The sequence below is a fragment of the Apteryx rowi genome, unplaced genomic scaffold (genome assembly GCF_003343035.1).
Source record: "Apteryx rowi isolate R43461 unplaced genomic scaffold, aptRow1 scaffold_8, whole genome shotgun sequence".
Lineage (NCBI taxonomy): Eukaryota > Metazoa > Chordata > Aves > Apterygiformes > Apterygidae > Apteryx > Apteryx rowi.
This window is the reverse complement of record NW_020451093.1, coordinates 7,656,636-7,669,515: the sequence shown is the minus strand read 5'-3', so window position 1 is coordinate 7,669,515 and position 12,880 is coordinate 7,656,636. Positions and strand designations below refer to the sequence as shown.

At 47.5% G+C, this 12,880-nt stretch overlaps 1 long non-coding RNA gene across 7 annotated transcripts in view; it reads right to left on the bottom strand.

Moving 5' to 3' along the window:
• LOC112977098 overlaps window positions 1-12,880 on the bottom strand; it is a 97,775-nt gene that overhangs the window by 50,566 nt on the left and 34,329 nt on the right. Inside the window, exon 4 of one of the 7 annotated variants that reach the window (XR_003257330.1) lies at window positions 3,676-3,715. The exons of 4 other annotated variants lie outside the window; for them this stretch is intronic. This is a non-coding gene — a long non-coding RNA (uncharacterized LOC112977098). Of the gene's footprint in view, window positions 1-3,675; window positions 3,716-8,045; window positions 8,674-11,353; window positions 12,431-12,880 lie in introns of those variants that run through there. 2 more of the 7 variants (XR_003257324.1, XR_003257320.1) reach the window with 2 other exon arrangements.

Below are 12,880 nucleotides of genomic sequence, written 5' to 3'. Positions count from 1 at the left end.
CAACGTTAGAGCTAACACATTTTAAATTACTTCCCAAGTCCCAGCACTGAAGTATGTTTACATTTTGGAGAGCAGCCAAGAGGTAGCTTAACGCCGGTAACAAATACACGCTGAAATATTATGCCTTCCTCGCAGAGCTGCCCAGGGGTTTACACGCTGGTGCTCCAGCCCATACGCGAGAGCCGGCGGGGCAACGAGCTCTGCTGCTCGAACGCTCAAAACCGGCTGGCCGTCTCTCCCCTGCGGCGAATACCTGCCACGGATGTCCAAGCAACCCACGCTCTTGGCACCGAGCACGCTCAGCTAGCGGATGCAGGGCATAATAAAGCAGCGCAGCAAGCGCTTTAGGAGAGGCCACCGTCCTCCAAACAGAGGCACGTAATGAGGCGAACAAGGGCGTACGGCAGGGGCGGCTGCCACGGGATGGCTGTGCTCCTCGAGAACGCCCTGCCTAGGCAGGTGGAAATGAAATACAGGTTTGGGGGCTGATTATTTTTTCCCCAGAGGAGTTTATGATCAGCAGATCTTTCCCTCACTGAAGGTGGTGAAATCTGACTGCACTGAGAACTAAGTTAGGTCACCTTCACAACCGCGTCGTCTCCTCTAAGGAAGAGGATGAAGATGCTGGCAATACCTTCAGAAATGGAGCAAGCTTGCTGGTCTCTCGCTTCTCACAGAGCATTTTTGCTTCAGACTGAATTCGGCAAGACGGTAAGATGAGAGGCTCCAAGGGAAACCCTTAACAAGCAGTTGACGCATCCTGCCGACCACCTCCCCAGCCAGGCAGATCAGACTCCGCTTATGACTGGCACCATAATCCATGCTGACGCAGAATTTACATAGGTTTCCATTACGGCTCCCGGGCTGTCAGAACGGCACCCTGAAGTATAACAGCTTCGAAAAACAAAATTTTCAACGCGTTGCATAATGAAGGGAATCGATCAAACCGCTGTGAGGCTGGGAAGCGTTATGTGTTCCTCCGGGGCCGCAGGGTGACGGGGAGCGGGGGATGACAGACGCCGCCATCGCGCCGAGGTCTTGGGGGAGATGGCGAGCCTTGGAAGCAATCTGCGAGCTCACCTACCCTCTGCCTCCATCGCACGGCGCAGAGCAGCTGCGCCAGCTCCCCTGCGCCCCGGGGAGCACCGAAACCCCCGGTGCGGCACCTTGGCACGGTGCGGGCAGCATTTGGCACCGTTGCTCGTGCTGGGCACGAGGCACATCCCGGCAAGCCTCCTGGACGGGACGCAGGGCAGGGCTGGCAGGCGGCCCCGCTCCTGGCACCGCTGGCTGCCTGCTGCACGCGGAGCAGGTCTTAGTACAGGGACGCTCAGCTAACTGCCTTTCCGGAGGTATGTGCAAGGGAATAATTAACTTGTAGTATGCAAAGAAAAATTTCGCTGGAGTTTTTTTGCTCCTGTTTACCTTTGTGCCTTTGCTAACGCAGCTCTGAACAGCAGCAGGGGCAAGGACGGAGCTCTCGGGGAGCCCTGCAGCTTTAAAGGTTTGTCACTGATCGGCATAGGGTGACAACTGCTCCTCAGGTCACCAAGTGGATGACGGGGAGTAAGAGGAAGGGCTCGCCCACCTTTTTATACACATCCCCTGAACTGGACTTGGTCAAATGTTTAGGTCGTGGGGCAAAGCTGAATGCTTTTTGAGAATGGCATATTCCCAGACCAGATCATGGCGCTGCTGCCACTACTTTTAGCTACTCTTCTGTAGCTCCACCAAGAGTTGTGCCGGCCATTTCAGAGAAAAGAAAAATATAAATCAATAATCCTTTAGCCTCTACTGCAAAGCACACCCAACATCCATCAGGGGTCCTGCAGTTACGAGCTGTCGTCATCAATTCTGAAGTGTGTTTACCCTAATACGATCCTGACGCCAAGTCCAAAACCTTTCTAAACCACCAGGCAGTGATTAAGGCACATGCAATCTGCATCTAGCTTTGGCCAGTCCTTGCATATTCCCTGTGTTTTCCCTGTTTAACAGAGGGATTCTCCCTGGTCGCCTTTCTGGGCGACTCCTTCACCTGCAGGCAGAAGCGTGGCTGCCTGAGCGCAGCCCTGACTTCATTCCTAACAGGGTGTCCTACATACCTCCATTTCCTTTTCCAGGCAGCACCAGAGACAAAGTGACTGCTGAACCCCAACGCATCTTGGCACTTCTTACAAATCCCCTCCATCTAACACATCACAGGTTTCCAAGGTATCTGCTTCTGAAGGCATGCAGACGTGTGTTGGGTTTGTGGTGCCTTTCCAGCTTTAGATTTCACATATAAAGATAGAAATAAGAAGGAGGACTGAAAGTTAAGATTCATCGTTTGGTCCTCAAGACGCAGAGGATCTATTAACGAACCTTCTTCAAGCTGGTAAATGCAATTGCCCTTTTGCCAATTCACAGTGTTATTTCTTGTGCCATGGGATTGTGCGCCACGGCCAAGCAATGCAAATTGACTCAATTCTCAGTTTCTCACACAGTTCCACATACCCTCCTGCACCCAGTATTGATTTCTATGACCTGCACCACAGGGTATCTGAAATCTATTCAATTTGAAATTGCTGTTCTAATACGTTGTCTCTTGATCTTTTACATCAATTTTCCTGTGTGCGTGTCTGAGGAAGGAGAGCTGTTTCTCACAAACGTTATCAGCTGCCACACAAATAACGGTCACAGCCAATGTCAGCTTTTCAATAGGCTTTGACACTTCTGCAATCCACATTTCCTTCCAATACACAGAGGTTCGTATGTTTTCGACAAAAGAATTTATGTATTATCTTTGTGCAGAAACACTGTTCCAGCAGTTACTTACCACGGCAATATGCACAGTTTAACCAGTCGCCCACTGTTCGCACCTTGGGAACTGGGGCCACGTCACCCATCACTTTTATACTTCACTGTTCTTAATTCTCTTCTTCATGCTTGTTAGCTTAGACAAAGCATGGAGCAAATGGCTACGTCAGGGCTCCCTGCGCGCAGGTCATCTCCTGCTTTGGAAGCCACAGGCAATGCTTCTGCCTCCAGGAGGCATCCCTCGTTCCCTCCTGACGATGCTGTGGCTTTGTTCTTATGCTTGAACCACTTTTTATCAGCTTCAGCCACCGACATTTGCCTACTCCAGGGATTTCAAGCTTTTAAGCCTTTTGTCATGGCACAGCTTGTTTGTGCCGCTGTTGCCGTTAGCCTGCTTGTGGGCCTTGCTTCACACGCAGCAGGAACTGCTCCAGGTCTCAGCATCCCAGTGGCTTTCAACAAGAACCTCTGCTAAGAGAGAGCCCATGACTTGGACTCTGCAACTTGACTTTTTTATGAAGATGCCGCTGTATGGCTCAAGCCCTATCCTGGATGACTGCTGGACAGCCTTTCCGTTTAATCCCTGCCTCTGAGCCGTTACAGCTCCTACCAAGGGTAAAGCTGCCCCCGTCCTGGCTCGTTAGGTCGCTGAGAAGAAGCACACAGAGCTCCCAAGGATGCTGTGGGATTATCATTACTTTCAGAGTTATTCAATTACAGTGTTTTCTTCTGCAGCTCTTCAGGACAGCTAATTCAGCATGCCGACGTGACAGCGTGCTGCAAGTCCAACTGGCCGCTCTTAGCATCCGAAGAAACAGCAGCATTTCGGGAAGGGCTGGGAGGATATGGATGCCTTCAGCGCCACCTGAGCCGAGTGAGTCTGCCTTGTTCTCCAGAGTGGCGTTCCACAGGAACTCGCCTGTACCCAAATCAGATTAAAAAAGAGGCTTCCTCTAGACCCGAGTTATGTTTCAGCTTTCTCCCGTATGTATTTAGCATGTATTAAATAAGGTATTGATTTACTTTTATTGTATGGTCTTGTTTTCACCAGTGGATATCAGCAGTATATCCACTGAGTTCAGGTCACTCTGAAGAGCGTTTTAGGCTGTTTATAAACGGGAGAACTAAAAGGTCCTTACATCTGCCACTCAGGGTGCTCATCTGAGATACCAAGATATCTTCTCAGATGTATTTAAAAAAAGTCTTAGCACCTAGGAAGTATACAGGTACATTTCCAAAGCCTCCCATGGAACTTGGACAGAAAAAGGTACATGTTGGCAGCCAATATCTTCCTGGACAATTCAGGGAAAAAGAGTTTGTATGAAATATGAAATAATATGAATATGAAATATGAAATAACAGTATGAAATAACTACTCCAGAACATGGAGCTGATAAAGCAAACTGAAATCTCATACTTTAGAGAATTAGGTCATCTAATTCATCCCTGCTGTCAGTGCAGCATTGCTCCTTATATTTTCGAGTGCTTCCTCCAGTGTACCATTAAGTAATTCTGTTAATTGAGGCTGCATGCAAAGACATCACGGAGCCTGTTTTGGGATGTTCAGAAGCCAGAATAATTTCTCCCTTCCCTCACACTTACTGCTATCAGATTAGTTTCTAGCCTCCAGAATGAAAGGTACCCTCTATCTCACCGACCCACCACCAATGGATATGGCCATCTTTTAGTTTACATCTTGCAGCTGAATTTATGCCCTAGGCCATTTCAGATTTAAAGGTCCTTTTGGCGCCAAATCCTGCAAAGAATAGAAAGAGTCCTGTTGCCTATATCACTTTATACCTATCTACAATGTCTAAGATGACCTTTAGTCTCTCTGAACATTTCCTGGGTAGCAAAATCGAGCAGCATTCACATGCTGGAGCCTTTTTTCTTGACATTTTCTGGCATGTATATAGAACTTTGTTCGTTCTATTTTTTTTTTTTTGATCTTATGATGTTTATCCTTGGCTTTGATTACCCAATAACACTGGAAATTATTTTGAAGGTTATAAGGGAGCTCTTCATAAATAAGAAGTCTGCCATCTGACACTCATTATTCTGCAATTCCTTCTGCAGAGCCTCATTTTACATATGCAGAACATAAATGAAAATATAAAGGGGAAAAAAACACAAGGAACAATGTCATTCAGACAAATGTACATGTCTGATCTGACTTTCATGCACTATGATAGCCTTCAGATGTGCACGACAGCTTTGCACGCAGAACTGGTAAAGCACGCTGACTGGATCAATAGAGCTATTAATCTTTTACAGGCCGATTTCTTTCACAGCCACTCGACAATGAAAACTCACAGCGCAGTCAGCCCCCTGTGAAAAACAGCGGAATTTGGAATCTTGGAAAGCTTTTAGTGGAGCTGGCAGGAAGGGGGGAAGCAGGCAAAAGGCAAGCAGTGAATGACACACGAATGCACCGGGCCCCGTACGGCTTCTCCTCCGCCCGGCGGAAGCGGGAGCGAAGGCGGAGGGAGGTTTCCTGCACGGACCGAGCTCTGCGGCCGGTGGGATGGATTGGTCTTGCGCTGCCCCGCGGCCCGGGGAAGCTGCGGGGAGGGCAGCAGGGAAAGCCCTCCTCTCCCGAAGGAGTGAACCCCCGCGTGCACTGGGTGTGCCTCTCCCTGAACGGCCGCAGAGTCTCTCAAAAGAGCTTCCGTAACTTCACGAGAATTTTATTAAATTTGTATTACTCTCCTTGTTAATGTATTTCTAATACGGTCTAAATCCAGTAATGCATTTGTCGCGCAGGAAACGGAGCTAATGAACTGGAGGACAGTGCTCCAGCAGCCTGGCCTGCAACTCCACCAGAAGATGTTGCAACACAAGCGTAAGAGAACGACAAAGCTCTTACAATCGCATTTGTGAGTTGTATTAGAGCACTAATGACAGCAATTACTGTATATCATGTTCTCTGAGCATTATTATAAGTGTTATCCAAGAGACAGGCTATCCACAGAAAGATTCCCATCTCCCAGAGGAAACCACTGTAAACTGAGAGGAAAAAACATTAAGTAGAAATGATTTTATTTAATAATCTTAAGATTTAATGAAAGAGTGCAACATGTAGAAGACGAAAGAAAAGGGCACAGTCATCAAACTAAAGGCAAAAAGGAGATGAGTAAACACACCTGGAATCTTTCACGAGAAACAACTCAGAATAAATATGTGATATTTTGATTGTTTGTGATAGTGATGATAGTTGAAAAAGATGGGAACTTTTTTCAAATAAAATAAACTAAATACTAAGTTCTTACTTAAAGGCAAAACTGCCATCTGACAACTTCCAAATCAAAGGTCAATTAGAAAATAAAATAATCCTTCAAGGTTTTACGGTGGGGAAGTGTCTGAGCTATAAGGTACTTGGCAAGCCGAGCAGAACCAAAGATCCGCATCCCGGCTGACGACTCCTCCTGGAGAGCCAGCCAAGGCAGGGATGTTTTAAACCTAAAGTGTGGTCAGTTTTTCCAACGAGTAGTAACTAAAGAGAGAGGCAAGGCAAACGCGCTTGAATTGGTGAGTAAGATTCACATTCCGTGAAGGCTTAAATTATACCTGCTATAAAGCAGAATGAGGGTAACCCCTCATGTGCGACCGAAGCAGTCAATTCCCACAAAGTGACACCACAAATAGAATAAATCTCTGGAGAGGTGGCAATTCCAGTAACCCCCAGCTGGCGCTTTTATTTATGACGCTCTTGCGTTGAATTCCCATCTGTCCAACCAGTAAATCTCTGGGAGAGGAGCAGGTCTGCGGCCGGCGGCTGCCGACGCTCTGCCCAGAGGCAGGGCTCGGGCGCGACGCCCCAACGCGGAAGGCTTTCGAGCCCCCCCAGCGAGCCCTTGGAGATGGGACTCCCCGCGGGAGCACGCAGGCATAGCAAGAAGGGAGAGGACCCCCATCTCCCCGCGAGACGGTGGGGGACAGAGGCGAAAGGTATAAAGCGGGAATGGGGTGACCCGAGGCCCCTTTTATATCCACTAAGGCCCCCCAAGAGCTCCAAAAGAAACCGGGCTTCAAGCAACATCCTGAACTTTCCTCACATTATTTCCACCCCAGGATTTGTTGAATCACGGTGTTCCCAAAGCTCTCTTTTGGTGCCGTTTCATGAAAATGCACGGCCAGCTAAAACTTCTGCTCCCTGAGCCTGCCCAGCGGGACGGGCTGGCGCCCTACGGGGGAGCTACAGGTACGGCTGGGCTTTCTGCTCGCTGCCAATCTGAAAAACTGGGAGTGGACAATCATTTCCAACAAACTAATTAATTCTTTGCTAATTTTCTTTTCATGAACATGAAGTATCAAAACAAAAGAGGGGGAGGGTTCATCATAGTTCCTTTTACCGTTTTAGGATTAAAACAGACAAACAAAATGCTGTCTTAAAACAAAATCCAAAATGATGCATTTGGGAAATGCTGAAAGGAATTTTATAGGGTTCTTTTCAGCCAAAAAAATCTTGGTGAGTTAGAGAAGAATTTGCAAATAATGTTGGCAGATCTGATTTTATATTTTCTCTGAGAATGAAGTATTTGACCAACATATTTCATGCAGCTCGACTTGGGAACATCATGGTTCAAAGCTCAGTGAAGACACATTACATCCCTTAGCAGGCCACCTCCTGCAAATATGAAGGACAGCTGAAGGCGATGATACACAGATACCTCCCTTTCAGTCAATCCAGACACCCTGTGTGTATTAAAATCAATCTTTTCGATTTTCCACTGAGTACACTGAAATCTGTGTTAAGCAAATGAACGCCGGCGTGTCCTTAATCCTTCTTCGTATTAGCACAGGCGTCAGCGGTAGGGCAGATGCCCCCGAAGGCACGCTTACAGCAGCACTACCTGTGATGGTGCATGGATTCTTTTCAAAAAAGTAAACTGATCTTTGGCTTGCAAATGCATTGAAAACTATCCCTGTAGACCACAGGAGGTCCCAGCCTGAATTTCCCCCTACGCACACTCTCCCTCGGAGCTGAACCGCCTCAGCAGCAGCTGCAATTCCAGCAGGGCCGGGCAGCACGGCACCCATGGGAGACGGGGCTGGAAGAGGGGCTTTTGCAAGAAGGAGAATTTTCCCTTGGGAGAGAAATACTTCATATTGTCTATTCTGGAGGTTTTCTCCTCCTTTAAAAAAATGCCTGCAGAGACATTCATTTTGCATATATGCAAACAACAATCGGTATTTTCACTGCTGGAAGTACCAGCCGCTTTTGTATTTACAATGTTCAGCGATAAATATTTATAAACAGCGGAAGCTAAAAGAAAGTGTACATCATATGTGCAGCAATCTTTCATAGAACATGCTATCAAATAATTAGTCATTAGGACTTATGAGAAATGTTGATTGCTTAATTTTAAACACGGAACAAAAATATGGATGCGGTACGACGCTATTAACTAAATAGGGATGATTGTTCAGCAGGACGGAGTAGCACTATTTTGAGTAATAAGAGCAAGTCTGTTTGAAGGTAAAGAGTGACTTGTTTACAAACATACTAAAGGTTATGAATTTGCATAGTGCTGTGATCTTATTATCACACTTAAGTTAGGATAAAACTAGCAACATCCCAGGGCACCACTCCAGGCTTAGGGCTTTGGCTGAACTGCCCCTAGTTCTTGCTGAAATAGTCTGTTATTTGCAATCAGCTGCATTCATTGCTGAGCTTCTAAAACATATTTCCTGTTGTCACAAGGTCTCTGTCTGGGCTTTCTCAGCGGCACAGCTATAGCGATTCTCCCGTTATGCAGCCCCTCCAGTGACTCCTTCAGACAAAAGGGCTCGTTTTATGCCCAGCTGGGTTTGCCAGGAGGAGAACATTCCTAATGGGCTCCCTAGGGTTAGACACGCACCACTCCGACTTTATTTCTGGAAAACAAAATAATTCGCAATATATTTAGTCATTAAACCTGTAAAATAGCTATAACCTATCTTTGGCTTTTCTTTAAAAAAAGGGTTTCAATAGTTTTGGAAATCCTATTGGATAATCTTATTGTAATATTTTAATGGAACAATAACTCCCACCCTCCCAATCGTGAATAAACTAGATGTCTATTCATATATGCTCAGAGAATTACAGATCAGTTTCTTTGTCAATGTGAGCCATGACGGTCAAGATACTTTCGAAACGATCAAATAAAAGAAGTGATTTAATTTTGCTTAGGAAAGAAATTAGCCCAGAACTTGCCAGCTAATGTCCAGGAGGAAAATGGTTAGCATACTTTGGGTAGAGTGAATAAGTATCTCTGGCAGCCCAGCCCCTGGAGCCCTATTTGGCAGTCGCAGGCTTGCTGGTTGTACATTTTTATTGTCTTTTGTCCTCGGTCAGGCTTGAAAAGCACTGTTTTATATTTCAAAGAATGCACTGCCCTAAGGAAAGTTTCCTCATCCAGGCGCATCATTCCTGCCCCAGCATCTGCTGCCTCACCGGCAGGACGCACGCTCAGCACCAAACCCAGGCTGCTTTCTCTACACCAGCAACTCTCGCCGCCGAAAACTCTGCTCTTGGAAAAGCTTTTCTCTTCTTCGGCAGAGCACCTCTGCTCCAGCCTTTCACAGAGCCCAGCTCTCCGCTGCCTTGCGCCCTGCACAGCCTTTTCCATCCAGGCCAAATCACGCAAAACGCTGCCAGCAGCGCCTGGGCCAGACGGCAGCGCAGGGCAGCAGCGGCGTTGCGCGAGGGCACCTTTCCCGGCGCCGCGCCGGGCCTCGAGTCCGCAGGGGACATGTCCCGGTGCGCGGGCTCTGCAGCACAGGCTGCAGCGCAACGGCTCCGCGGGCTGCTCCGGAGGGAGACGGCACAGGAGCAAACGTAGGGCTTTAACTTCCTTCTGAAAAACGATCTGCGACATGGGGCACGATTATCAGAAATAGGATTTTCCCTTTTTTTCTTTTTCGTTTTTGCCTAGTGTGCTCAACAGAAATTTGGGGAGGCGGCTTGCAAATGCACATGCTGGAGACTAGCCAAAAAGTATATTAGCACGATGGCGCAGGCTGGGTCCCTCTGCAGCCTGCTGCCCGAGCACAGCCTGACCTGACCGCCCAGAGCACCAAGCTAACCTAAAGCATATCAGGAATTGGTTAGCTGGGGGCTGGGGCAGCGTTCGCTCCCCTCGATTCCCCGTCGCTCCCGGGGGAGCGGTGCCCGGCCCTGGCAAAGGCCGCTTCCCTTCCGCACGAAGGCGGGCGGCAGAGCGCTCGCCCCCGAGCAGCTGCGCTGGCGGGTTCGGCGGGGACCACGGAAACAGGCAGGAGAAGAATTGTCGCTTGGCTTAGAGCAGGTCGGGATCCTACTTCTCCTTTGCAGCTTTTGGTCATTCTGCTCTGAGCAGCGACAAAGCAGGAATCAGGATGGGCAGGATGCACTGGAAACTGTAATTTTTTAATTTAAGAGAAATTTCAGTTTAATTTCACCTGGTTTGACGGTTAGATTGCTTTCTACAGAAACTAGCACATCCATTCCTACTAATTACAGCCAAGTATCTCCAGCCAGGAGAGCTGAAGTGCTGAATTGCAAAGAGCGAAACACCTCCCACGTGGAGCTGTGGTGGCTGAATTCGGGGCCCATGAGGGGTGGAAGCGAGAGACCCCGTACGGGCCCGCAGCTCTCGCGCACCCGGGAGCGCAGAATTACCTGCCGCTCTCGCCACTGCACCCACCAGACCTCTGCCGCCCTTCCCCGGCCCCTCCGTCCTGTCCCTCTGCAGGGTCTGCACCGGCCGGCCAGGAATCTGGGATGAAGGCCAGGGAGGAGGAGGAGGAGGAGGAGGAGGAGGCAGGATTTCCTTCAAAGGCCCACTTACCCCTTTGGTTTTTCCTGGCGAGATGCGCGCACAGGTTGAGAGCTAGACAGCTGCAAACAGGCTACTCGGGCAGAATTAGGGTTTCTTACGGCGGGGCCACAGATGGAGCTGTGTGCGCACACAGTGACAGTTCCCATCAGCGTGACACGTGCTCGCTCCATATCGCCGCAAGGTCTGCGCTGGAAACTCGCCCGCGCTGCCCACGTGGAGCCTGTGGCAAACACAGGACGAGGCTCCCGGGGCTCCTCAGCGGGGCCCAAAAGCCACAGAACGAGGCTTCGGTGGAAAAACCATCACGTAGCACCACAGGGGGGAAAGAATGGGTTAATAATGCTCTTTACAAAAACCCTTTTTTTTATTTCTGAAATAAAGCGCCTGTGTTAATTAAGCAAGGCTGCAAATTACCATGTTGTGCCGTACTTTGACCTTTCCCGCACTGCTTCCTTGGAGTGGCTCAGCGTTCCCGGCGTTCCCCGGCAGCGCACCTTGCGCGGGGGGCGGTGAGGGGCATGTCGAGCACCGCACCGTGAAAGGTCAACCCACTGAATATGTTAGAACAAAATTAAAACTGTTCCAGCAAATGTCAACAGAAAAATCAAAGCAGGCAAGACGTTATCAGCACTGGCGCAAATGAGAGATTATCACATTGCTGCTGCAATAACCTAAAGATAAAAGTAAAAATCCAAAGCAAGCATATATTTTATTTTGCCGTAGGAGAACCCGATGCTGAATAAATTCATCTTCCACAACGGCATATGAAGTGAGGCATGACCTCCAGACTATCCAAGCGCTTGTAACAACACAAGGACGCTGATGAATTTGAAGCAGACGTCACTTTGACATATGAGAAAATCCAACAGATTCTGATTACAATATCCTGTGAAGCCATAATTAAGGCCTTTATGGCAACAAAGAAAATTGGATTACATTATTTCAGTGCTAAACACCCAAAAGATTGAAGGAAGCCAAGAGTACAGAGTGTAACAAGCCATAGAACTCTTTGACAGAAAACAAAGACATTGGCAATTGCAGGATATTTTTAAGCAGTCTTAAGTTTTTCAGAATGATACAGGACAAAAACACAAGCTGCACTAGGGGGAAGCGTACCTTAATTTTCTCATGGTCTCTTCATACTGCATTTTTCGTACGTAATACGTATTACGTAAATCAGATGAACTTTAAATGCAGTCCGCACTGTATTCTACTTTCCTTCAATGCCTCAGAAGAACAAAGTTTTTCATCACTGCTATACTGCAATGAATACATCATTCACATCACACCCCAGAGAAGGCATGTCGAAAGTCCTGATACGCACCAAAACCATATGAACACTCAGTCTCTTAAAACACTGGCAACAAAGCAACGAGAGCTTTGTAAGAGTTGGAACTGCCTAAATTAAAATCGCAAATAAAAAGCAGGTGTGGGGCAGTGGATAAGCACCAGGCATTGCTCAAACCCTTTGATTTGCATCAATAATAAACAGAATTCGTATGCCACTGAGGAGTACTTGAGAATCTGCCACATACAGTATTTAGCAGTAGCATCTTCTCAGCGACTTGGACCCCAGTGTCGCCCTTCCTTCCCTCGGGGAGCTTGCACTAAGTTTGGCATAAGCTTTCCTCACCTGACTCCGAGCCCAAGGCGACCTACTGAACTCCGTAGTCAAGCGTCCCCTTCACTGTGTTTTTCCAAAAAGCAAAGCTGTAACTGCTCCTTCCTCTCCTTCTTTTCAAGGACGGTGGTCCACAAACAGCCGTTTCTCCTTTCTGATTTGCAGTGGTCCAAAAGAGCAGTTATTTTGCTCTTGTTTATACGTCCTTGCTCTGAATGAAAAACCAAAGCTCAGAGTAAAACTCAGCCAAAACCGCTGATTTTATTTGGTTCTTTGTCAAAGCCTTGTCAAACTTTACCAACATTTTGTCAAAAAATCTTCCCAAACCTTGTCAAAATGTTGGCTGATTTTAGTGCAAAATGTTAAATTACAAAATGATCTTAAATTATGCAAAATGTTTAAAACTGTTCTGAGGTACACGTTTTTACAACAAACCTCCACAACAGTGTGGTGTCACCACAATTTCAACTGGCTCTTAAAGAACACATTGTATTCTTCTGCCATGGTCCCCGGCCCAGATGTTTGCCTTATTCACCACGGATTGATTATTCTCAGTTGACAAGGTTTCTTTCCAAGCTTGAATAGAAAAATGTTTACAAAGGATGCTTTTCAAACTCTGCCAGATTTGGATTTTAACGAATCAGTATTTTCCAAGTTGAAG